The 13,969-nt window shown below is 45.2% G+C and overlaps 1 long non-coding RNA gene across 1 annotated transcript; it reads right to left on the bottom strand.

The window, feature by feature from the left end:
* Positions 1-1,891: 1,891 nt before the first annotated feature.
* On the bottom strand, positions 1,892-12,703 carry LOC116562066. The gene is made up of 2 exons (XR_004273740.1): positions 11,946-12,703; positions 1,892-2,059 (listed from the first exon to the last, which is right to left on the bottom strand). It is a non-coding gene; the product is annotated as an uncharacterized LOC116562066 (long non-coding RNA).
* Positions 12,704-13,969: the final 1,266 nt, after the last annotated feature.

Below are 13,969 nucleotides of genomic sequence, written 5' to 3'. Positions count from 1 at the left end.
TAGTCAGATAGTTTAGCGAGTATGTCATCAGCACGGAGACTCCTCTTATACGGGGGAGAGATGCTATTAGAGCAATGTTAGGGAGATCAGCTGAGCATTCAGATGCAAGAGAGACTGGAGTTAGGAGGCATCAAAAGTGATATAAACTATGCACTTTTGCTTTCACTTTTGACTTTTATGTTTTCACTTTTTTTTTTTTTTTTTTTTTTTTTGACAGTCTTGCTCTGTTGCCCAGGCTCGAGTGCAGTGGCATGATCTCGGCTCACTGTAGCCTCCACCTCCCAGGTTCAAGTGATTCTCCTGCCTTGGCTTCCCAAGTAGCTGGGATCACAGGCATGTGCTACCATGCCTAGATATGTGTGTGTGTGTGTGTGTGTGTGTGTGTGTGTGTGTGTGTGTGTGTGTTTAGTACAGACAGGGTTTTATCATGTTGGACTGGCTGGTCTCAAACTCCTGAGCTCAAGTGATCCTCCCACCTTGGCCTCCCAAAGGGCAGGGATTACAGGCATGAACCACCATGCTCGGCCTGTTTTCACTCTTTTTAAGCGTGGTTCTTTTGATCCATGGGCAGGAATGCCCTGACCTCTCCGGTGCAGGTGTGCAGTACTGGCCTCTGTAATGGAGGCCTCTGTAAGTCATGCCCTCTGTGAGGAAGACTACTCCAGCTGTTGAGGGCAGGTTGGTGCTGGGGAAGATCATGGACCTGGAGTTTCTCGGGCCTCATTTGAGTCCCAGCACCACTACGTAATCTCTGTGGATTCTTAGGCTCTCATCTTAACTTCTCTGGACCTCAATTATTTCACCTGCAAAATAGAGACAAGGCTACCTCCCTCATGAGGTGGTTGTGACATAAGAAATGGTGTGCAAAGCATACCTAGTGACTAGCAAATAGTGGGTGGTCAATAAACAGCAACTGCTGTGCTCCATAAGGCTCCAGAGCCTGCAGGAAATGGATGGTGTGCACATTCTGTGCAGACCCCAGACTCCAGACCCCTACTGCAGAAGTGTGGGCCAGGAGGCAGCAGCTTCACCCTGACCACAGCGGGGAGCTTGCCAAAAATGCAGGGTCCCAGGTCTTTGCTATTGTAAACAGTGCTGCAATGAACATTTGTGTGCATGTCTCCTTATAGTAGAACGATTTATAATCCTTTGGATATATACCCAGTAATGGGATTGCTGGGTCAAATGAAATTTCTATTTCTAGGTCCTTAAGGAATTGCCACACTGTTTTCCACAATGGTTGAACTAATCAACCCAAATGCCCATTGATGATAGACTGGACAGGGAAAATGTGGTACATATACACCATGGAATATTATGCAGCCATCAAAAATGATAAGTTCGTGTCCTTTGTAGGGACATGGATGAACCTGGAAACCATCATTCTCAGCAAACTGACACAAGAGCAGAAAATCAAACACCACATGTTCTCACTCATAGGCGGGTTTTGAACAATGAGAACACGTGGACACAGGGAGGGGAGCACTACACACTGGGGTCTGTTGGGGGGAAATAGGGGAGGGACGGGGGGTGGGGAGGTGGGGAGAGATATCATGGGGAGAAATGCCAGATATAGGTGAAGGGGAGGAAGGCAGCAAATCACACTGCCATGTGTGTACCTATGCAACAATCTTGTAGGTTCTTCACATGTACCCCAAAACCTAAAATGCAAAAAAAAAATGCAGGGTCTTGGCCCTTTCCCCCAGGCCAGTGGATCCGAATCAGGGTCTGCATTTCGACAAGCTCCCAGGTGATTGGTGCATAAGATGGAGTAGGAGAAGCATCTAGACCAGTAGTTTCCAATCCTGACCTCACATTCAAATAACCTAAGCAGCTTTAAAAAACCAGTGCCCCCGCCCCACCCCAGACATATTAATTCAGAATCCCAAAGAATGGTGTGAGCCTAGGTAGGCTTTATTCAAAAACTGCCCAGGTGTCTTTCACGTCCAGGTAGGATCAAGCCTCACTGACTGTATCGAAATATATGAAGCCTTGAGGACACGGTCCCACTATGGCTTTGGTGGGCTCTAGGCATCTTTGCTTCCCGGAGTCCCTTCCTCTGCAAAATAATATCAAAAATTACATTTTACTATGTCTTGGTATAAAGAGAAATATGTTGATAATATACTGTAAGATATCATCTTTAAGGCTTCCTTTTTTTAACTTCTGATTCAAAACACAAGCCGTGACACATTTCATAGGTCACTGAAAACATGCAGGCCTGAGGCACTGAGCTCCCGGATATGCTGACCCTGCTTTGTGATATTACATAAAGGTAAGGGTGGCAAACACAGTTAAGAGAAGAGAGTTCTCCACGGAGCTATAAAGCTGATGGCTCACAGAAAACCAGATCCCAGGTAGAAGAGGGAGAAGAGAGAGAAGAAGAGGAAGGAGAAGAAGACGAGGAAGAAGGGGAGGAAGAGGAGGAGGAGGAAGAAGGAGAAGAAGAGGAGGAGGAAGAAGAAGAATAGGAGGAAGAGGAGGGGGAAGGAGTAGGAGGGGAGGGGGAGGAGGGGGAGAGGAAGAGGAGAAGAAGAAGAAAACGAGATAGAAAAAAGAAGGGAAGGGAGGAAGGTCGGTCCAGATTTTAATAAAATTCTAACCTAATGGAGGCAGTACTGGGGGGTCAAGAAACACCGGCACCTGCCTCTCTACAGCTACAGTGCAGAGTCGACGCAAACGCCCCCCGCATGCCTCTACTCGCTCATCCATTCTTTTCATCGCTAGTTCTTTTGTTTCTTCAGTTCACGACAGAGCCCCACACACACGCCAAACCCCAGCAATTTAAAGATGCCGAAGCTATCATCCTTTCCTCCTATGGGCCAACATCTGGGGCAGGCAACCCCATACCTAGATTATTCATTACTTTCTCGAGAATGTTAACGCAAGGTTGCTAGAATGACCACACTTAATTAAAGCATCATGATCAAGAAGAAATCCACGGGAAACACGTGGAAGTGCAGCAAAAGCATCAGCTATTCCCCTGTAATTACAAGCTGTGTGGCCTGACAGCTGCTCCCAAGAGAGGCTTTTTGTAAATTATTTTTATTTTAGAAATATGGCATGAAAGGATCGGTTATAAAGGCGAATCCTTGCCAGTAGAAATGTTGAGTGGACTTTATTCACACCATAGCTGTCCAAACACAGAGATGAGATTGAAAAGAGAGCAAGGAACCAAACAGAGACCACCCCACACGATGGCGAAGTCAAAACCAGTGGAAATAAAAACTCGCCTCTTCATGAGCACTTTGTTAGAAGAGGAAGGGAAGAGAGTAGTATTCAGAAGTTGCATTTAAGCTGAGTAATTAGAAATACAGTACCACCATTCAATGCACAAAAGAGCAGGGAGTTTGGATGTGAAAATTAAACATTTTGAATCTGAAAGTTTCAAGTAAACAAAAGATTAATTACTATAGGCATCAACTTTTGCATAAAAAAAAAAAAAAGCAGCCGCCAGGCCTGCATGCTTCTCTGCGATTTCCTGTGTAAAGGATAACTCCAAACTATGAGTTTTCCATAATGAGATTTTTTTTTTAATATGAGGAAATGTATGCAAAATATATGCAGGTGGTAACATTTCATAACTAAGATGCCTTGCCAGGCAACATGCTAGAAATCACGGAAACTCAAGAAAACGTGTTCGAATCTAAATTCACATTTGGTGAATGCTTTGCTTGTTCAACACACTTTATAAATACTAACTAATGCTGCCGAAATGGATGTAATGTATTATTTCATCCATTATAGAAGCAGAGAAACTCATCTAAAGAGACCCAAATGCATCAGAGAAGGAACATGGCAGAATGGGGCCTGGAAATCTCAGGTTCTCAGATGTCATCCTCTCAATGACAAGGTCACTGGAAAGGACCAAACAGACCATTGTAGTTTTGTGATCCCCAAGTCACAACTATGCCTGGCCTGGGGGAGGTACTCAATGAATGCATAAGGAAAGGATGATGGGAGGCAAGAGATAAACAGGGAGGGAGGGAAGGAAAGAATGAAGTGGAATGGGATTGGTAGAACAGAGAGGTTAGAGGGTGTCATGGTAAACATCTCAAGAAGTTATTCCAAGGTCTTTTCCAGGGCAAAGTGATAGAGAATAATGTGGCTTTATTCGTTTGATGGTAAGCATTAAAGGATTTATTATACGTTTTTTAGAAATCTTGAAAAAATATAAATTTCTATTTAAGATAAAGGCTATTGATTCACTAGATTGTCAAATCTTGTCTTTAGCTTCACTGAAGTAAGTCTTTAGTCACTTCTGTCTTTTAACATGAGTCCATTCTTGACCTAAGTTTCTCCTCTCTTCTAGACTGTGAAGTTTCCTAGGTCTTCCCCAGAGCCCTGGTCACTCGCAGTGGGATTACCATCTCGAGCATTGGCAGGTGTCCACCCTGTCCTCCGTATACACACACAGACACGGATTAATGTCAATGCAGAGAGAACGCATGTGCATCATGTGCTGTTCATTCAAGCAGGAGCTGAAGGATGGCTTCCCCATCACATTCCCAGAGTGCCCAATCCATTACAGAGCATCTATAAATAGCCACTGCAAGAGAACTTGGCCTTGGAGAGCACAGCATTCACCCCCTAAACAAGCACAGCTGGCAATGAGGCCTGTGGCTGGTGGAATACCGGAGGCTCCCATCAGGCTGTGGCGTGCACTGTGAGAGCTTCCGCCAGTGGGAGACTGGACAGACGCCCCGGAGGGAGGGAATGTGCTGACGAGTATCATCCCTGAGACCTGTGGAGGCTCTGGGGAAGCTGTTCTCACAAGGATAATGGAATTGAATGGCTGTTGCTAAGTGGCATCATTTATTTGAGAAAGACAACGAAAGCCTGAGAGTTATTAATCACCAACTTGAGGTGAAGCGTGCAAGTCAGAAAACCTTCCTGGCAGCACGTAAGCAGGCAGGCTCACATCTCCTTCAGCCAGATTGCAGGAAAAGCTGAAGAGCAGGCTTGGGCCTGAACTACAAGGACAGTGAAGCTCCAGAGAAGGCTGAACGTTCAGCCCTGACAACTCTGCCATGCCAGCAAAGGACTTGTTGTCAAGGAGTGGGACCCTAATATTTGGGCTGGGGACATCCAGGTCAACATCTCCCCAACAGCTGTGAGAACACTCTGGGCTTGAAGAAGGGGCCCTCTTCTCCTTGTTAAAGGCTAGTGCTCCCCACTTGCTTGAAAATGCTGCAGGACAGGGGTCCCCGACCCCTAGGTCATGAACCAGTATCTATCCATGGCCTGTCAGCAACCAGACCTCACAGCGGGAGGTGAGCAGCGGTGAGTGAGCATCACCACCTGAGCTCTGCCTCCTGACAGATCTGCAGCAGCATGAGGTCCTCATAGGAGCACAAACCCTGTTGTGAACTATGCAGGGAAAGGATCCAGGTTGCGAGCTCCTCATGAGAATCTAATGCCTGATGATCTGTCACCATTTCACATCACCCCCAGGTGGGACTGTCTAGTTGCAGGAAAACAAGCTCAGGGCTCCCACTGATTCTGTGTGACTGTGAGTTGCATAATTATTTCACTGTATATTGCAATGTAATAATAATAGAAATAAAGTGTACAAGAAATGTAATGTGCTTGAATCATCCTGAAACGACCCCCCACCCCCAGTCTGTGGAAAGGTTGTCTTCCATGAAACCAGTCCCTGGTGCCAGAAAGACAGAACGCCTGCAGCAGAAGCTCTGCCCCACAAGTCGACGTGGGCATCTTCCTGAGGCACGCACCCCTGGGTCTCTGCCACCACTTCCCCTCCCACCAGCCGGGCTGATCATGAGATTCAGGTCACAGCAGTACATAGATGGGGAAGTGCAGAAAGTGCCTGCTATGGGAAGAAGGGCCCCCAGAGAAGCTGCAGGGCCTCACCGAGAGGCATGGGCAGGAAGCGGGAGAATGTGTGGAGCTAGGTTCTGAGGGTGTGAGACTAGGATGGGCAGAACCTATGCTTGGAATAGGGAGAGTTTATCAATGTGGGCCTGCCTGTCCATGACCCAGGGTTGTAAACTCTGGCAAGGCCCCTAAGCAGTGCTAACATGCTCTAGGAGGGCTCCTAGGAGCTTGAAGGAAGCAAAGGTCTGCACTAAATTAAGCAGAAATGCCTGGGCCACCCTCCTGCCCATGAAGGAAGGGACAGAAAGGCTCAGAGGAGTGTACCCTTTAGAGCAGTCCAGCACATCAGCTTGGAAAGCCAACCACACTCTTCAGCCATAGAACATGCCAGTTACCAATCAGATAAAGAACACACTGCCAAGAGCGACACTGCTGAACCACACAGGGCGGCTATGCTGCTGTTACAGAACTAGACTCCTGAATGCAAAGAAGGTCGATGGAATCCCACAACAGAAGCTAGTGTGTCACTGGACAGGGAGCAAGGTGGGCACAGTGACACAGGGCATCAAACCTGGAGTGGCAGCTGGAGCACTTGACCCAGCAGCAGGAATGAACACACCTGCCATGGGGTAGTTATATGGCAGCTGAAAAGGGCACCTCACAATCCACGCATCCTTAACAAAAGCTTTTCTCGAGGAAAACTGGTAAGGAGGCTGCAGGAAACTGACCAATAGAAAGCCACATTTCAGCTCTGGGGCTGAGCTCATTTTCAGACCTGGAACCCACTGACAGAGAAAGAGGCTGAGCACTGGGAGGAAGGACCCTCCAACATCACAGCAGAGTCTATACAAACATTCTCCCCCAGATCCTCTACAAAGAGATGCATGTCATTTGAGAACCACTGGGCACAGGATGTGAGATGACATTGGTACCCAGGGACCTACACCTGGTCCTGAATCCTCTGTTAGAGTAGAGGTGTGCAGAGGCCAGGTTTGAAGGAAGAGCTAACCAGGTCCAGCTCACAGTTATTCCCCTAGGTCCACAGACCCAACCAGAGCCCCTTCCCCAGCCTCCAAATGTAGAATTCAAACTGACTTTTGAAATTGGTAAAACTGCCACATCAGTTTCTAGGAGTCAGTGGTAAGAGCTACCCACATGGGTAAGTTCGAGTGGACGCCCCCTACCCCCAAACACATACCCCAATGCAGAAAATCAAAAATAACATTACATCCCATAGGAAATGCCGGAGATTAAACACCTAGAGGATGCAGGGCTGTACCAGCACACCCCTATTGAATTCACCATCTGGCCCTAGAAAATCCTGACAGGCTCTAGAGGATGACAATGGACATCTGCAACTCAGCCAGGCAGTTGCTGTTTGTAACCAACGGGGAGCAGCTTTCCCGGTGCAGGTGAGCTCAGTGGCCTATGGCCCAGGAATGCAGCCTGTTCCGGGTGAACGCATTCTTTTCCACCCTTATCAGGAAGGAGAACCAGAACAGGCTGCATTCACGTGGGACACCTGGCAGGCTGCTTGGGAGAAGAAAGCAAGATCAGAAGATTGAGGCAAGCTCAGGCGAGCAGCACGTGATGGGTGCAGGGCATGGGTGCAGAGTATGTTCACACTCACTGGAGCACAAGCACTGCTGGGAAGAACTAAGCAGTCAAGGGTACAGCTGGCCAGGTGCTGCCAGCCCTGGCCACTGCCACCATGGTGCTGACACAACACGCAGTTTGTTGACTAGAATCAAGGCATCACCTACTTACAGTCTGACCTTTCCTGCCCAAGGGCTTCAGCCAGCTCCACTGCCCCAGGGACCATGGCATGTTTGATTTGCCAGCACAGAACCCCACAAAACAATGCATCAGACCAAGCGTCCTACCTTGCAACAGAGGTGGCACAGCACGGGATCATGAGATCCATGGCCTTCCTCATGACCTACCACCATCCAGAAAGCTGCTGGCCTGATAAAAACCATGGAACTATCTTTCAAAAATGTAGCTGAGTCCGGGCACAGTAGCTCATGCCTATAATCTAGGTACTTTGGGAGGCTCAGGTGGGTGGATCAATTGAGGTCAGGAGTTCAAGACCAGCCTGGCCAACATGGTGAAACTGTCTCTACTAAAATTACAAAAATTAGCCAGGTGTGGTGGTGTATGCCTATAATCCCAGCTGCTCTGGAGGCTAAAGCAAGAGAATTGCTTCAAAACGGGAGGCAGAGGTTGCAGTGAATTGAGACTGCACCACTGCACTGCAGCCCGGTTGATAGAGTGAGACTCCATCTAAAAAGAACAAAAAAAAGATGTAATTGAAATGCCAGCTTGTGAGCTGATCCACTGCAAGAATGGCACACAGCAAAATCAATGATCTTCAAATAGTACTATGTCCCCAGCAGGTAGAACATGTGGATTCCGAAACAGTGGGCTGAATGTAGAAGTGGCCACATCATGACTCCCACCCCAGGAGTCTGTATGTTGTCGTGTCCTACCACTCTGGACACACTAAACCAGACATCGGGCTCCCAAAAGGGGCCTGCGTCTGCACTCTGGGCCCCTGCAGCAAGCGTCCAGTAGGCAAGGAAAGGAAGTGCCAACCTCAGGGATGGCAGGGGGATTCTCAGGAGGATAAAGCTGCTGTGCCATGCGGGCAGGGAAGACTCCATTCGGCACTCAGGAGACCCATCGAGGGGTCGCCTCGGACTCCCTCATCCACACTTGATGGTGAACGGACAAGAGCGGCCACCATGGCCAGAGAAGGACGTGACGGAGGCATGGAGGTCTGGGGCATCCCTCCAGGTAGGCCACCTAGAGATCGGGACTAGAGATGGAGACTTTTCAGCACAGAGGCAGTGGTTGATGGTAGGAGAGATTGCAGGAGACTCAGAACACTGTGAGGAGACGCTGACCGAGGATCAGGTAGGAAGAGGCTATTGCATCGATCAAGGTAACAGAGTCTGAAACCTGCAATGCTGCTGTGGGATGGCCCGTCCCATCCCCCCGTCAAAATCAATATCAACAAAAAAATGAACAACCCACAGGACTTGCAGGCGTGAAGAAGGGCGATGCTGCCCGGTCAGTGTTCACGCTACTGTACGAACTCGCTCACTCCGTGGTTCTCATTCATCTCTTTGTGTTGTGCTTTGCTGCCTTCTACCCTCAACAATAAAAGAAGATAAAATTCAGTTAATACATGCATTTTCATTACGAACTAAAGAATCTACCCTTATTTTATTTCATATGTTTTTACACTCTGAGGAATTGGGATAATTTGGGGAAGGTGACTATTTGTGGGAGGTTCCAAGCCTGCCCAATCTCTTCTCTAGCACCTTTGGGGAAGCACATCTGTCCCCAAGAGCTGCCCACATGCATGGAGCCTGCAGGCAGCCCTCCAGCCAGCGGGAGATGGTTCTGCTTTACAGACCCACACATTTGCAAAGGAAACCACACCATCAATTCCCCTTGCTCACCAACATAGCTCTTCATTCATAAAGATTCAACCCCATCAGGTATTTGAGAAAAATAAATAAATAAACAGTTAGAAGTCTAGATAAAGAAACAGAACAATAGACCCTGGTGAAAAGAGGAATAATTATTGGACAGAAAAGAACTTTAAAAACATGTCACTGGCGAGGTCAGAGAGACTGGTTATGCTGTTATAGCCATCCCCAAAGAACTTACTGGTTTAGGAAACGAGGAAGCGCAGAACAAGAAAGTATCTAGGAAATTTAAAGTCTATTTGTGAACATTAAATACTCAGGGTACAGGCTTAATTAAAATCAGAACACAGCTAAAGACCAAGTTACTAAAGACTGATAGCACAAGCTAAACAAGACAGGGAGAAAGAAAATATGAAAGGAAAATGAAAATGCAGAGAAGTGACACCCGGAAGGTTCAATATCACCTCATCTATCTCCAGAAGCAGATAACAAAGTGAGAAAAAGGATGAGTTTAAGAGCATTTTAAAAAGACCACATATATCCTGTTAATATTTCAGAACCCCAAGGCTAAAATACAAACCCTAAATACTTCTAGAGGGGGGGGGGGGGGAACCTATAAAGAATGAGAAGTAACTTGGCCTCAGATTTATGAGTAGAATGTAACATTAGAAGATAAAGGAGCAAAGCATTCAAAAATTTTAAGGGAAAGTTATTGTGAAACTAAAATTACATTCCAAACTATCAATCAAGTGGGGCAGTGGAAAATAAAGATATTTTAAGAGTTGTAAGACTCAGAAAGTTTTACTTCCCTTTCTGAAAAAAAAAAGAAAATCACAGAGCAGTAGGTAGTCTCCAGGTACTCTTAGCACTGTTCGTGTGTTACAGCTCCTTGAATCTTCACATCAATACAAAATTAAAATCCTAATTTTACAGATGAGAAAATTGTTGGACAGAGAGGGTTACACTCTGGCAAAATGAAGAAGAAACTCAAGGGAAAAGATGCTATGCAGTTTAACTCGTGGTGAACCATGGAGGAGACCCATGAAAACAAATCTGAGGTTGACAGCTATGCCATGTGCCTAGAAAGCAAGTGACTAATTCGAAGAGAAAGTAGAGGGCTTGGGGAAAAAAGCCTTCAAGACTGAAACAAGTCCAATTACATATACTGCTTGATTAAAAACCTGGAAAGTCTAAAAGATACATATGTCTCTTTCCTCAGTGGTTAGAAAAAACAAACAACAAGGAAGCAAGGGATGCTGAGGTGGGGGTGGGGGACATAGCTCCATAAAACATGCATGGACCCAACATGGAGCACATTTAAAGGTGGCCTAATTTTGAGCAATGGTTGTAGTGTTAAGAAAAGTAAAAATACATTGAATCTTGACCCTTGGAAGGTTATCCTTCAAATAGCATGGTTCGGTGACATAAGAGTACTTTTTATTTGTTTTGCAATGAACATTTTTAAATAATCATAATAAAATAAATGTTATATTTTAACTTTTTATTTCTATCACAGATTTTAAAAGCATAGAAAATGTAACCACAGTAAAACACACATATTTTAAATCCTGATGATGTAAAAATAATGGCATAGCCAGCCAAAAAGGAAAGAGAGGTGGGACGTATAAGGGTGCTAATTTTCTCACCAACAGATAACAGCTACAGTTGATGGAACTACAACACCAAAGGTACAATCCATTAACGATATAGTTAATAAAGTAGACTTCATTAAAATCTTTAAAACTCTTGTTCTGCAAAAGATACTGTCAAGACAATGAGAAGAAAAAAATGGAAAAACATGTACCTGCAAAAGACATGTCTGATAAAGGACTGTCATCCAAAATATAGAAAGAACTCTTAAAACTCAACAAGAAAGCAAGCAGCCCAACTGTAAAACAGACAAAAGATCTGGACACTTCACCAAAGACATACAGCTTGTAAGTAAGCATATGACATCACGTGTCACTAGGGAATTGCAAATTAAAATGAGATACCCATAATAGGTAATAACAATAATCTCCACTATTAGAATAGTGCAGATCTAGAGCTGAAGGGTCAAGAAATAGAGAAGCACGTTACTTAAAGTTTTTGAAGCTACAGATAGATTTTACAATAAATACAATCAGCAAGAATCAACACATGGAAGAGAGATGGTAGAGTGCGGAAGGGCCCTCAATTATGTATCTTTCCTAGTAAGGAGCTAATATACACTGTCCAAAGCTGACTGATCAAGAATAAGGTAAAAATAATTTGAGATGAAGTTCTGATAATAATGTCTAAGACAATTGAAAGCAAGAGTACTTATCTTCGGGGCATGGGTGTCCAAGAATGCAGAGATGCCTAGAAAGAGATTTACTTTATTTTATATCCTTCTGGGCTGCTTGGGTTTTTTTTTAATAGTGTGCGTGTAGTATTTTCATAATTTAAAAAGCAATTTTTTAATCAGTAGTTTTTCTGTTAGGGAAGAAAACAGCTGAAGGATTAAGTTTATGGAAATTTTTTCTAGAAGCTTAATAATAGATGTCAATAACAAAGCATCACTGAAAATAATGTATTTTTGAATTTTGAAATGCCTCTTAAGTTTTTCTCAAATTGCAAATCTCCCTGAGGGTGTTCCTCCAAGTCCTACTTATCAGACCTACTACTAAGTTTAAATTATAAAATTCTTACCTGTAATTGAAGCCAGCTGCAACCTTTTTGACAAGGACTAATTGCCGATAATGATTTAAGTGCTGCAAATTCACATGCCACAATTGTTTTAAATAGGGGAACCTCTCACAGCTTTCTCTGAAAAGAACTGTTAATCTTTGCTGCTGACTTATCAAATCCTTCAGTCACCTGTTTGCCATCATTTTCATGAGCTGATAACGTGTTTATTAGAGTCATAATGTGCAGGTGGAAGAATAAAGGTCTCATTTGATGGCACTGGAATTTCATCTAACATTTCTACATGGAAAAAGCTGGCACAAGCCTCAGGCTTGGCTTAGCAGAGAAAGACAATAAAGGCACGCATTATTTTTTTAATTTGAAGCAAATGAAAAGTTAGCATTTATTTAACGTCAGTAAATTTAGATGACATAACTGGGTAAGAGCCGTGACTTGTAAAGTCCGCCTGCTGCAAATCAAGGATCCCTGGTGCTAAACAATAGCCAAGGGGCTGCTGCTGGGGATGGCTCCTCCTCGCCCCCACCTCCCTGACTCCTTTCACTGCATCTCATCTTTTCTTCTCTTCCTCGGCATTGCATCAGTTCCCCTTGGCTGCTCGTTGCTGGGTTTGGAGGCACTAAATTGTTACAACCTCTGGTTGATGGGAAAGGAGCAGTTTGGCAGCATATATTCCAAAGTTAACACAACCTTTCACTTTGCAATTCTACCACTAAAAAATTATCCAAAGAAAATAAGAATGGATCGGCCGGGTGTGGTGGTTCACGCCTGTAATCCCAGCATTTTGGGAGGCCGAGGTGGGCAGATCACCTGAGGTGAAGAGTTCGAGATCAACCTGACCAACATGGAGGAAACCCCTGTCTCTAATAAAAATACAAAATTAGCCAGGCATGGTGGCACATGCCTGTAATCGCAGCTACTCAGGAGGCTGAAGCAGGAGAATTGCTTGAACCTGGGAGGCGCAGGTTGCGGTGAGCTGAGATCACGCCATTGCACTTCAGCCTGGGCAACAAGAGTGAAACTCTGGGAGGGAGGGAGGAAGGAAGGAAATAAGAATGGATCATGTGCAAATTCCGAGCTGCAAAGATTTCAATCAGAGTATTGCTTATAATGCCAGGAAACTGGGAACAATCTGAAGCGTCGGCCATAGGCAGCTGGTCTGATTCCTGAGAGCTCAGACATGGGGACGATGTGCAGCCACGAAGGACACCTGAGCTCCATGGCCTGGAAAACTGTTTCCAGAAAAGGGTCCCGATCCAGACCCCAAGAGAGGGTTCTTGGATCTCGTGCAAGAAAAAATTGGAGGCGAATCCGCAGAGTAAAATGAAAGCAAGTTTATTAAGAATGTAAAGGAAGAAAAGAAAGGTGGGCTATGTAAGGGAACTCCATAGGCAGAGCAGCCCTAGGGCTACTGGTTGCCATTTTTATGGTTATTTCTTGATTATATGCTAAACAAGGGGTGGATTATTCATGCCTCCCCTTTTTAGACCATATAGGGTAACTTCCTGATGTTGCCATGGCATTTGTAAACTGTCACGACACTGGTGGGTCCGTAGCAGTGAGGGTGACCAGAGGTCACTCTCATCGCCATCTTGGTTTTGGTGGGTTTTGGCTGACTTCTTTACTGAAAACGTTTTATCAGTAAGGTCTTTGTGACCTGCGCCAACTTCCATCTCATCCTGTGACTTAGCATGCCTTAACCTTCTGGGAACGCAGCCCAGAAGTCCTCAGCCACATTTTACCCAGCTCCTGTTCAAGATGGAGTTGCTCTGCTTCCAACGCCTCTGACACTTACAAGGGTGTGACCTTTAGCCAACTGCTTAAGCACTGTCAGCCTCAAATTCCTCCTGCATCAAATGGGAATAGCACCTCATTCATTTGATCATTGGGGGATCAAAAGTCCTCAGGAACACAAAACGCTCCGCACAGTGCCTGGCCTGTTGTATCTGATAAATGCCATTTTATGATAATAGTGATCATAATAAGGCTTGCTGTCATATTAAACCATAACAATCATGTTGAAGGGTAAG

The sequence above is a fragment of the Sapajus apella genome, unplaced genomic scaffold (genome assembly GCF_009761245.1).
Source record: "Sapajus apella isolate SASKATOON/1434 unplaced genomic scaffold, GSC_monkey_1.0 scaffold31, whole genome shotgun sequence".
Lineage (NCBI taxonomy): Eukaryota > Metazoa > Chordata > Mammalia > Primates > Cebidae > Sapajus > Sapajus apella.
Note: the sequence above shows the minus strand (reverse complement) of the source record. Positions and strands in the feature narration are given on the sequence as shown.